We start from the raw sequence: 13,989 nt of genomic DNA, 5'->3' as shown, positions 1-13,989 counted from the left end.
TTTTGTGCTACTGTTTTCCAACAAGCCTGGAAAATTGCTTGTCTCCATTTGATTTTCTCTTATGCTTTCCTCTATTCTGGTCTTATCCACTAGCCAGTAAAGAGGCCATTTTTCCATCGTCTCACTGTTCTTACAGCACAATCAAGGATTGCCCTGATCAGACCCTCTCTTTGGCTTCCCAGAAGGCCAAAATCTGCTGTAGCTTGAGATGCTCACAGAGGAAGTCTCCACCCAGATCCCTTCTGAGGAAGCTGTCATTAGAACAGCACAGCAGTGGAATGCCTCAGGATGCACATAATTCACCAGAACAGATACAGAAAACAACAGCATGGTGTCCAATCGAGTGGGTTAATGGTACAAAGACAGATGGTCGTAAACTGACTAACGAGCTTGAGGAAGCACAGAATATGAGCTGTGGACCCAAAACTCCACCAAGGCCAAGGGGCAGCAGGGGAGTCTTTTTTGCTTATGCTGCAAAGAATGGCAAGCTGATCACTTGGAAGCAGAAAACCACCATTCCATGCAAATACAGATTTTGGTGAGCATCTGAATGGCTGGCATTAACTCACACCCAGAGCAATAGCCAGCAATAACAGATTGTCCCAACAGCCAGCCAAGACTCTGAGCCAAAAATGAGAATCAGAGAGGCTCAGTCCTCATACGCTTTCTAATCGGACAACATATTAAAATACTTAGGGAAAAGCGAGAGGTTCATCTCAAGCGAGAGGTTCGACTCTGAAAAAAGAATCATTATTGTTAATTTTCATTGTAATCAATGTCCTGTCAAGCATTATAAAACTCTTCTGCCTTGGGAGGAAGTGCTTTGGAACAGCTCCTTTTCCCAATGCAGTTTGAATGTATTGTCCAGGTTTACAGAGTGCTCCCTATCCAAATGTAGGGTTACAACAGTTTACTCTTGAGTTCTTGGTCCACTGCTTATGTTTAACACTAAGTTCATGATTTCCCAAGGAAAGAAGCATTGAGCTTATTCCAAAATTCAAGCACATAACATTTTTAAAGAGCTGGCCACACCCAGTGTAATATACCAATCAGCTACATGTTGCCTGTACTACAGTGTCATTGTGTTTCTAAGGTCGCTCATAAAATTACTAATCTAAAATTTTCAGTTTCGTGCTGAATTTTAATGATGAAATTCTAAAACGCTATGGTGTTTCAGATTCCTGACAGATGGTTCTTTTGCCTGTTACCTAGTGTCTACCCGCTGGATGGGCACTGGGGTGGACTGCACCCCACCATCAGTCATGTCATAAGGCATCTGGTCTTCAAGAGTATAAAGGGATTTGGGTCTTCATTTTATGCTTCTTCAACTATGTTGTACAGAGGTAGGCAGATGGTCTTTTAAAGCAAAATGGCCACATACCTATATGGTATCTTCTGTTGTCAGATATTTTATTCCATGTCATACAATGAAAATAATAAAAACTGTTACAGATGGATGTTCTTATACCCCTAATACATGATCAGATCAGAACTGCATTGTTTTGACAAACTTCCAAATCAGAGAACAGATAACAGATAACCTTTCAAATTAGTATGAAGTTAGACTGTATTTCCAAGCATGGAAATGGCATTTCTAAGTCTGGTTTCATTTATGGCTTTATCAAATAAATATAGCTCCACAGCAATGCCCTGTTGGGTGCAAAATGACTTCTGTTCTATGTGCTCCCTCAGAGCAGATGCTATGTCTTGTTCTGCATTGAGGGTCTAACTAAATAATTCAAATGGTTGTTGTTAGACACATTTACACTTTTTTTTTTGCTCAGTTTGTGTAAAATAGAAAACTACTTGCATTTACAAATACAGTTGCATCAAGAAAAAAATATCTTCAAGAAATGTTGCTCCTTAGCTGCTTTGGGGAAATTTTGTCCTTTCATAATGAACTTTCAGACCATCTCTCTTTGCTAGAGGTCATTTCTTACATCCTCCATTTCTGATTTGGAACAGTAGAATAATTTTGCACATCCTTAGGTGCCTCTTGGCAACAGTCTTTCTTTTTTTTTTTCTATATCACTGTAATCTTCCTCCCAGGACACTAATTATCTGCAAGAAGTAAAAGTTCACAGACTCTATAGCTTTAACTCAAAATCCTGCCAAAATATTCTGATATACTATTTCTCATAGATTAGCTAGTAAATATTGAAGTATTGTTCTCATAATCCAGAATTTCTACTTTCTCCCTACTCTTCATCTTGAAGTATTTAAAAATGATTGACATTTGACTTTCTCTCTTATAAAGTCAAATTTTAGGAAAGTCTCTATGTTAATAATAGTAATTTTTTACTATTATCATTGTTTTTATTATTATTATATGAATGTTTCATATGTGTAAGATAATAAATCAAGCATTTATTATATATTATTTAATGTAACACAAAGAAAGTCTTAGTATTATTCCAATTTTGCAAATGAAGGAACTAAGGCTCACAGAACTTTAAAATTTTGCAAAGATAAGGAGCAGCAGCATGCTTACAGCCCAGATATGCCTAAATCCAGAGCCCCATAAGAACCCACATGACCCTTCTCTAGTCCTTCTCCTGTCAGCTTCTCATCCTACTGTTCTTCGTACCTTGAGTACCATGGCCCCAGAAAGCTGTCAACATCTTAATGAACTCATTTTGACCTAAACCTGCCATGATTGTATCATTGTCTGACTTCTCTGTCCCTAGGGTTAAGACCCTATATATTCAGGCACATGTTTCACCATTCTAGGTTATCAGTAAAAACATAGTTTCTTTCTGAGTGTAAAAGAAGAGAAATCACCAATTTTACCTGAAAATTGACGGTAATTGTGTAGTGTCCAATATGAACATTTTCTCTCCATCGCTGTTATGAGAGCAGGAAAACCAAACAGTTCTTTTCCTATATCACAGGAAGACAATTTCTAGAATGGACCCCAGTCCCTTGACTCTGCAGATAAGCCATTCCAGTGGTATTTGGTCACTTAATGTGAACTCAGACTCACTAGGAAAACAGAATGAACACATAAACACCTGTGAAATTTGTTAGAAAAACGACTAAATACATTTCTCAGTTTATAAAATAATATTTACCAATACACATTTTGCTCATAAGAAATAGCATCTAAGTAGTAAAAATATCTACCTATCTTTGAGAAAATCCTCAATGCCAATCAACTCTTCTAATAAACAGTAACTCATGGAAATTAAAGAAGTAAGTTTTAGATGAAAGATCAAAATTTGCAGTGAATTGTCTATATTCAGTGTATTTGCTAGAGCAAAAGTTGAAGTGTTTTTCAACAGGATAAACATGTTTTCAATACTCTCGTTAAGCTACAAAGGGCTCAAGCTTCACTGGTCAGAGTTCAGAGGTATTCTGAACCACCACTTACTTGGTTTGCAGGAAGTTCTGATTTTCCTAAGGTTATCCTCCCCTGGATCTGAGTGTCTCAGGGCTACCTACCTGTGTAACACAAATATCCCTCATGTTCTGCCCCCTGAAAGATCCTAATTAAAGGCCTCCAATAGTCTTTAAAGCTGCATGAAGAACACTTCCATTTTAAGTAAATAAATTGTTTCCCCCCATTTTTTTTAATGTCACACAGTAAAACAGAGCAGAGTGCCTGTCTTCATTTTGGCTGCTGCAACAGAACATCACAGTCTAGGTGGCTTACATAAAACAGGAATTTATTTCTCACAATTCTGAAGACTGGAAGTCCAAAATCAGAGTGCACTGTGGCCGGGTTCTGGTGAGGGTTCTCTTCTAGGCTGCAGACTTCTGACGTCTGATTGTATCCTCACATGGCAGAGACAGGAAGCAAGCTCTCTCATGGCTTTTATAAGGGCACTAATCCCATTCTTGAGGGCTCCATCCTCACAACCTCATCTAATCCTAATTATTTCACAATGGCCTCACCTCCTAACACCATCACAATGGTGGGTAGGGTTTCAACATTTGAATTTGGAGGGACACAAATATTTACTTCATAACAGTCCCCAACAGGTGGGAAGAGCACCATCTCACACAGAATGCAAGTCCCTAAACGATGGCTCTACAGTCCTTCTCTTTTGACTAAAATTCTCCCTGTGTTTCTGTTCCATTGTCAAACCACTGCTCTACTTATCTCAAGTCTTGTGCAATGTCTTTCTCTATCAGACTCTACATTCTATGTAGAACCACTGATGTCCTTCAGGGAGTGAATGATCTTCACTCTCCAGTGCTAATGCCTTGGGCTTTCCACCATCTTGCTGTCACATCTCCAGTTTTTACCTTCTTCAAATGTTCAGCCTTCAAAAGGGAATATTCAACAGCAAAGAAACATGAATGTCTGTCTGCTAGAATCCTCTTTATCATTCCTATCAGCGGGGACAGCAATCTGGGAGAGCTACACCAGCTCGCGGTCAAGTGTAGCCTTGTACCACAATTGGAATCATGTTGTTTCTGGCCAACTCTATTATGTTTCTTCGTACACTCATATCGTTTTTCTCCCAGGAACTATGCTGCCTCTCCTTACTATATGGCTTTGGTGCGGGCCAGGGCCCTAGAAAATCAGGGAAATGTTAGAGTCTTTTCTCCAAGAATTTCTTGCCTTTTAAATGGTTTGTCTTCCCAAAGTAGACATAGGAGCCCTAGAAAGAGTGCAACGCTAACTTTATGTGCCTATATGAATCTCAGCCAAAGCCCCCTCCTTCACTTCTAGTTACTAACACTGCCTACAGAGAACTTTTTCATTCCCAAGTTTTATTTTGAGAGAGAAATGTCATTAATAAATCAGCAAAAACTTTTTTATTATAGTTGGGATTCAAGATATAGTTTTCTCAGGAAAAACATATACATCAAGAGAAAGGACTTAAGAGAGTGGGGACATATAATAACTCATATTCATGCACACATCCCATCGATGTAATAATCAAAATTACTGGTACATGTCTATAAATTTTTGGTAAATAATTTGATTAGGAGTGGAGCTAGGAATAATTCACAAGTGTTTCCTCATGTTCCCTCTTCACCAATAACAAGAGAAATTGTGTTCCTCACTTTTAAGATACAGTGCAATTTTCCCAGTGTATTAAAATTAATTAATCATTCTTCTACGTCTAGTCATGGTAGACCAACCCTCTGACTGAGTATAACCAGAAATTCTGGACAAAAAAAAAAATGCTTGAAGGTATCAGAGTACTAAGTCAGTTAAGACTGTCTGGCAGAAGAAATAAGCCCAGGCTGTCAAGCCTCGTATTTGAGATGACATTTCCACCACGGGTATCTACCAGTTTTAGCAGAGGGGCTGAGAGTATGGTTGCTAAATCGTCCTTTCAAAAAAAAAAAAAGTGAACTATTTCTAGCAGATGATGACATTATCCTAGATTTCAAAATCAAGTTTAAAAATTTAGATACAGCATCCATTATTCAATATAAAGTAGTCTGGCCCATGTGCAAACAAAGCAATGTTACTGTAAACCACAGAGACACAAACAGACAATAGGAGCAAACACACAGAATATCCAGATAATGGAGCTGTCACATAAAGACTTTAAATATACAATGTATGTTCATGTATAGCTGAAAAATTGTGCTCTAAACTGGAATTTGACACAACACTGTAAAATGACTATAACCAATAAAAACTGTTTAAAGAAGACTTTAAATATAGTTATCACAGTCATGAAGATAAAAAACAAGACTAAGGACTTTTTGTAGTAAAGTGTCAATAATAAATAAAACCCAAATAGAAATGCTAGCATTTAAAGAACAATAATAATAGTTAATAAGTTTCACATCAGATTAGACACAGTTGAAAGGAGAACAGCAAAGTAGAAAATAGCTCAGAAAAATGCATAGTTTGAAACACTGAGAAAAAAGAATAGAAAAATAATGTAAGAGACATAAATGTTACAGCGTGAAAGTATACCATATATGCATTGAACTCTCATTAAAGGAATGAGAAGAGGAAAAATTGGAAAGGTACAATAAAAAAAAATCAAACCACAATTTCAAGAAAACTTACACACCACAAACTGTATCAATACAGAGAGAAGGACACTTCAGTGCAAACTCTTATAATCCAAAGATAAAAAGGAAACTTTAAAAACCACCACAGGAAAAACTGACAAATAACCACAAAAGCAGCAGCAATTCACCCCTAAGGGTTGACTTCTAAACAAAACCAGTAGAAGCCACAAAGGAGTAAAACAACATGAACTTCCATACACACAAAAAAATAAATGAATAAAGACAAATTTTTTAATTTTCAGAGAAATATAAACTAAGGATTTATCACCAATGGGCCATACTACAGAATATACAGCAAGGGCAGTTTTTCAAGCAGAAGGAAAATGATCCCAAATGGAAGACTGGACATGCTAGGAGAAAGGAAAAGCAGCTTTAGAAAAAGGTAAAAGTTGGATAAATTAAATGAATATTATCCATATAAGACAATAATCATAACAGAGTTTATTTACCTAATAAACATAATTATACTAAAACATTTGCATTAAAATGCATGTTATGATAAAAAATAAATATATGCATGGAATATTAAAGCAGAGAGAAGAGAATGGCTAATTCATTCATTTAAAAGACCTTGAAAATTCATCATTAAAAACATAATACTTGGACTGAGTTTGGAGGGATAAGTTTTTCAATCAGGTGGATTTAAGAGGACTTTTCAGGCAGAGGCAGTAACCTGAGCAAGGCACATGGACAAGAGACAATCTGGAGTGTAAGTAAACTACATGTGGAAGAACATGAGAACAGCAAAAAGGTAGGAGGGTATAAGGCAAGAGGTATAGTGACGAGCCAGGGTGTGGAGGGCCATGCCTTCCACCAAGACATTTTGGCCTTATTCTTAACTGGCATAATCTACAGCCTATCTTTCCTACTCAGTCTTCACAATAAAAGACTGCTTTTAACAGGGCATGTAAGTGAATGTCATATCTTTATGAACGTGACTGACTTCTTTAGATACATGGTCAGGTCACTTTAGACAATGAAGAACCATTGTTTCTTTGTTTCACAAAGATTTCCCAGCAGTGCAGCTGAAGCATGGCAGGGATGGAAGGCTGGAGCTAGAAGCATATCAATTAGGAGACTATTACAAGAGTCTCAGTGAGAGATAAGGAAGAACTATGAGGAGAGAATCCAAACTGCTTTGAGTCCTCTGTTGAAAGAGTTAAACACACACAGACCATTACCACTACAATCCAGGAGCTTTAGGGGACTGCAACATCAATGGAGAAAACACAAGCTCCCAGGAGGTAAGATGTCCACTCACAAAAACCACCAAGGAGCCTTCAGCCTTGCGTTCACTAGAAACCCACCCCATGGCCCATGAAAATTCCCCAACTTAATACACAGTAAAACTTCGCAAGGACATCCAGAATTTGTAGTTAGCAGAAATAGTAATAATTAGCTTGGCTCAAATCCCACTTTCAGGATGCTAATTCTGCATATTTCCAACATCCCATAGCAACAAGGGCTTCCACTTCTAGCTCACTGGGGAGCTCATTTCTCCCTTGTCATTGCCTGAAGAGGCTGCTGGCCACTCAACACATACAGAATATGATCCATAATCCAAAAAGCAGAGCCAAGAGGCACTATATGGGAGAAAATCCAAATTAGTGATACCATCTGCCTCTCCATCTAATAATGTCATACCACCCACTCTGCTTTTTAAAAAAAAAATGGAAAAATACCTTTTAAGTTAATTAAAAAATACAGAGCTAATTGGTCCTACTGGATTTCTATTTCTACTTCTCCCATCCAGCAACTCCAGCATCCACCTTCCCCTGGTACTTCCAGCCTGTAACAGAAAGCCGGGAACTTTGGCTAGAAATCAAAATGATTTCCCAAGACCCACTATCAATTTTCTTCAGCTTTATTTGATTCTGACTCAGTTGGTTATTAATCCAATAAGATCTAAACTTTGGGTCAACTCCAATTTCAATTCTTTTCTCTGCCTTCTCTAATTCTGCCGTTCATGAATTTTACCTCTGCTCATATCCTTGGGTCCTGGTTTCCTAAACTCCTTGAGGGGGAAAAAAAAAACATTCAAAATAGCAGAAGCCACAGGGAGCCTAGCCCACTCCTGTCCAGTTATGGCAATCATGAATAAGAAAGTTGAATAATCTGAGGCAAAATACAATAATTCTAAAGGTTATACGATTTGGGATTTTCCCCTTTTGATAAGGGAAAACAGAAGAGCAAAATACCACTTCTGGCTGCAGCTATCAAGTTTCATGGAGCTGGTGGTATTCGTCTGGATGAATAAAAATATAATAGAAAGACAGCCAAGGAGAAAAGAGTTACGTGAACCAAAGCTTTGGAGCAAGTGAGTGACTTGATCAAGTTCTGTACAACCATATAAATCTAGGAGGATTTAGGAAGTGACATGAGAAAAGGAGAGAAGAAAACTTGGACTAGAGTAATGCAGAAATCCACTTGAGTTGTTAGGTCACAGTTACAGACTAGCCACCAGTAATTGCAGTACTGAGTGAAAGCTGATTTCAAAATGAAAAACATTTTGCTGTAAAGAATAAGAGCTGAAAAATGTTGCAGATTTCATCTCCATAATGAACACTATTGGTATGAATGTATTATATCCTTTTTGTTTACTTGTTTGTTTGTTTTTAAAGAATTCTTGAAAAAAAGTGGAGTGTGAGATTTGGCATAAGTGCTTGACTGAATGTCTGAATTTTAATGTGAAATGTCTGAATAGGCAACATTCTGTTTCACAGGCTTTTGTTTGCATAATGACAATCCAGGGCAAAAAGCAGAATAATCCTCCAGGCGATTTAATGTGGTCTATACACTTAGGTACCTTAAGTGTGAATATAAATATTCCAAATACAAAATTTTGGTATTATAAAAATGACTGCACTAAGAAGAGTACAAATGGCAGGTTACTATTTAGTAAATCACTGAATCAGTATATCGTGTCCAGTGCATTTGTTCTAAGTCTCTCTAGCTGGTCCAACTAAACAAGACGATAACATCAAGCAAAGCTACTCTTCGTGAACACTTACTGCCAGACTATGCATATGAGTCCTCCATAGGCGTTATCTCCTTCATTCCTGTCAATAAACTTAGGAGGTCCCCCTTTAACAATGAGGAAACTGAGACACAAAGGGATAAAGCTAGATACAGAGTGAAGAATAAAACAAGGATTGTTCCAAAGCCCATGCTGCTAAGCCTTCCACTACACTGCTTACATCATATTGTCGTTCAGCCTCCTGGGAGACTGTTAACGAGTAGTGAGAGCGGCAAGCACAGGACAGAAGCGTAAGGGAGTATGTTCATCAGGATTAGACTTGATTTATAAGACAGAACCCAAAACAGTGTTTTCTTAAAAAGACAGAAATGTATTTTTCTCTCATGTGAAAGAAACTCAGAGTTAAATAGTCCAGGGCTAGGAGGGCAGCCTCCCACTGGAAGGCCACCACTCTCCTGTCTTGCTGCTCCACTGTCCTTAGGAGGTTGCCTCATATTTCAAAATGGCTGCTTTGGCTCCAGCCAGGAGCACATAGTAGGAAAGGAGAAAAAAAATGTGGCAAAAGGTACTTACATTTTCTTTTAAGAAGCTTCCTAGAAGTTGCTGCATAGCACTTCCACTAATATCTCATTTGTCAGAAATATAACACAGAAACACACGAAGCTGTAAGGAAATCTTGGGAGATGTAGTCTTTGTTGTGCACAGCTGCACAGCCAGTTAACAAGTGGGTTTCATTACTGAGATAATAGAAGGGAACAGGTGTGGGGGAAGCAACATGGTAAGATATGATTTGACCAATGACCAGACTTGGAGTTAAAAGAAGGGGAGGAGCCAAAGAGGCCCCCAGTGTTCAGATTGTTCCTGATTAGAGGGAAAGTATTTAATCCCTTGAGCAGAGATGCGGTAGGAAGCAGGAGAAGAAATAGTCTTGGGTAACAGCATAGAGGGAAGATGATGAAAATGACTTTAGAATTACAGCATGGATGAATTATGGACAGAAATTAAACAAACCTTTGTAACAATACGTTTTTTCATTACTCTAACTGTAGAAATATGATAGCAACTGAATCCCCTGAAACATGTAAATATTAAGCATTCAAATGAATTTAAGTATTTCTTCCATTGGAGTACTTTTTAAAAATGTAAGTCATTCAAAGCATCGATAAATATTCCAACCATTATTCTTCAGGCTTAATGATTACTGCATTTTTTTAAAAAAAAAATCATCATCTTTAGTGGAATTTGGGAGGATTAGGTTTCATAAAGAAGAAAAATGAGCATTCTTAGAAACTAGGTATCAAGTCCAGAGTCACTAAAGTCAGCAAAATAAAAGCCTGAATGCCATTGCCCAAGTTCAAGAAGACCTTTCAAGGAGACCCAGAGGGGTAACATGAGCATGGAGTGATTAACCATCTTGAATGATTGGTTAACTGAGATTCAGTGTTTTGCTCCAGTTCCACCTGGATAGAGAAAACAGCCTGCTAGAGATTGATCTTTGGCCAGATGTACGGGATATTGTCTTCCAATAGATACAGGAAATATAAAGATGCTAAATCAGATCTTTCTCCATCTTCAGTGAAGAAGACTTTTCCAGGGAAGGTGTCATGTCTTTCACATCTCTGTCGCCCTTCTGCTTGGCTCAGCAGTTGTCACGGAGCAGTTTTTTAGTATATGTTTGTTGACAGATATTATTGAAGTATTTTGCTGCAATCAGAATTTTGCTTTGTTTCAAGGACCTGAATAGCATCACATCAGCATGTGTATTCCCAGACCTGAATGGAAAGAGGATGTAAAGTTCCTCAGCTCCTGCCTATTCAGACACACCCACCCTTCAGTGCCACTTCTGCATTGAAAGCTTCTTGGGCTGTATCAATCTTTCTGTCTTTGAATGCCTTCAGATTAATGCACCTTTGGACCATGCAAGACATTCTCTCGTTCAGCAGTTCCAGCCCAGGGTCAGTTTCACACTGGCTGAGCAATCCATTGTGAAAACCAAATGTAGACTGAAGACTATGTGATTTCTTCAGTCCTGTGAAAAAAGTATGGAGAGCCCGTCCTCTGACAGCTTCACTTTGAATTACCTGGTTTTCATTTGCTGGTCTCGTTTCGTTGTCTAACCTGCAAGCTCCATGAGGACACAGACTGAGTCTTAGGTCTCCTGGCTTTTCTCACCCAGCACCTAGCCCAGTGCTGTGTGCAAGGAAATCTCTCTATAAACACAGTAACTGTGGGGAGCAGTCACTACAGTGGAAGCTGGAAACTATCACCACAGTGGTTTTTTATTAAAGGGCTTAAGATCTGGCGGTTTCCAGACAGGAAAATGACCCAACAGACAGGCAACCTTCAATTTCTCTTCCAAGGTACATTCATCTTTAGGGGGAAAAAAAGCATCCTAGCCAGATTGCTCCGCAACAAAGTTTATGAGACAACACAAACGATTTCAAGGAACCATGGGATTCCTGGAGCAGCGCTACCTAGAAGGAGCTGGTCAGTCACTTAGTCTTTGGTACCTTTGTCTGTAGTCTTTTGTTTCCTTTATTTAAAAAGGGAAGAACAATCCTGATCAAAGTTGCACAGCAATGAATTTCTATTAAATTAACTTTAAACCTGCCCCAAACTATCAGGTAAATTGTTTCATACACTTTACAATTACAGTGTTATTTGTACTCTACATTTTCTCTAAAAGGAAAATAAGACAAAATAAAAATTTAAAAAGGCTAAAAAGGATCTAAATGTTTTAGGAGGGGCGTCTCACAATTAATTAATGTTTAATTCAATAGTGTTTCCAAGACTTCTGGTATTTCAAAAAGCCACTGTTGCCTCAGTAGTCGGCAGGCAGCTCATAAAAGAGAAACCTGGCAGAAGGGCGACAGATGAAAGCCATGACAGGCAAGGATGGTGAGAAATACTGGGGGAGTAGCCAAGCCATCCTATGAGGAGGCTGGAATACATGTACAGCTTCTGCAGACATTACCTCTATAGGTAGTGTCTGATCTCTCCTTGACATTCCACGGTCACTACCCTTGTCCTGGATCACATCATGCCTGGTAGGAACACTCACAATAACAGCCTAAGGAGTTTGCAGTCTCCTCCTTCTCCGAATTATTCTTCATCCTGCCACCAAAGTTGTCTTTCCAGAATATATGCTTGCTCTTACTTCATCACTCTTTAAAGCCCTTGACTAGCTCTTCACTGCTTAGTGGATACAGTCTGAACTCATGAGGAGCAACATAATGCTCTGTGTAATTTCATCCCAAGCTCTCTTCCAACACCTTGCTAATGTCCTTTCTCCTCTCCATCCTCTCTGCCTCCCAGCCTTTCACACAAATCCTAAGCACCAGGCACCCAATTACACTTCCCCCAAGCAAACCATAGTGTTCACACACTCTGTCTTGCAAATTTTGTTACACCAATTTACAATGCCCCTCTTTTTTTCTTGAACAGTCTACATGTCAGGCATTGAACTGAGTGCTTTCGCAAATCCTCCAGTGCCTTGGTTCTTTGATATGAAAAGGGAGAAAAGACAAAATCCTATTCTTTGTTTCAAGACCAACTCAGATATCCTCTGTGACCCCTTCCCCTCTCCTGTCTCCCTCAAGTTAGAATTAATAGAGCCTCTTTGCGGACTTTCATAGTATTTAGTCTATCTACTATCTAATACTCACTTCAGTCTGACCAGAGTAAATTATTTTCTGAAAATTTTTACACTCTCTTTCCCATGCTAGCCAGAATATTTTCTTTGCATCTAATAACTCTACTCTCTTAGTTTATTACATGAGTATTTTTATTTTTAAACAGCATGTTATAAACAGTTTGGTTTTAAGTGTTCCAGATTTGTTTCTAAACATATAAAAAATATACACGTTTGGGACAGACAGTGTGTGAGAGTGTGTGTGTGTAAACAATCATATATTTTAACAAAATTCGCCTAATACTCTATAATATTCATTATTTTATTCACAATTTGTAACTAAACTATTTATAGTATAAATTTGTAAAATGTATAATATTTATTTATATGTAATACTCTTTCATCTAAGTACATAGAGGGCATTTCTACATACAGGAACATACAGAGCTACCTCGTTCTATTCATGGCTGTGTAGTATTTTTGTTGTATAGGTACATAGGTACGTATATATACATATATACCTGTATGTATGTGCATATGCATATGTATAACTTAATTTAACCAATTCCCTAGTAATAGATACTTATAGTTCTCATTTGGAGTGAATTATAAATAGTCTTGTAATTAATATTTTACATCCGAGTACAACTTTTGTGAAGGTAAATTTCTGGGTCAACAGGCTGGCCTATTTTAAATTTTTATACATTTGCCACATTTCTTGCCAAACATCTAATGCCCATCCCTGTTCCATTCAACAGTGTGAAGAAAGCCTTGTGTCTACTCTTTCATAAACTTTGACAGTATAACAGGTAGAAAATCATATCTCAATGATGTTTTTGATTTGCACTTTTTAATAGAGAAATTAAGAAATTGACCATCTAGTCACATGTTGAGTGGTCATGGCATTCTTTCTTCTTCGAATTGACTTTTAATGTACTTTACTCATTTTTATATTAAATTTTGTTTTTTTAAAAATTAATCTCCAAGAGTTCTTTAAAAAGTCCTTCATTATCAATTGGGTTTCAAAGTTTTCCCAGTTGTCACCTATTATTTATTTTTTATATTTTTTATATAAAAGTTTTCTTTTTTACTATAAACTTGTTTTATTTTTCTTTATGCTTCAGAATATTTTGTTATTCTTTAAGATTTGTTTTCAATTATGAACTTTTTAAACATCCTCTTGTCCTTCTAATACTAATTTTTTTACCTGCATCTTCATGACATTAAACTATTAGTAATTTATGCTTATACTGTGAAGTGGTGAAATCATTTGAATTTTTTTCCAAAACTATAAATAATTGCCCACAATTATTTTTTAAAGTCCATTTTTACCCATTTATTTGATTTTCCACGTTTATCCTACATTGGATTGTCATTTATCCGTTTTACAGTT

The sequence above is a fragment of the Vicugna pacos genome, chromosome 14 (genome assembly GCF_048564905.1).
Source record: "Vicugna pacos chromosome 14, VicPac4, whole genome shotgun sequence".
Classification (NCBI taxonomy): domain Eukaryota; kingdom Metazoa; phylum Chordata; class Mammalia; order Artiodactyla; family Camelidae; genus Vicugna; species Vicugna pacos.
Note: the sequence above shows the minus strand (reverse complement) of the source record.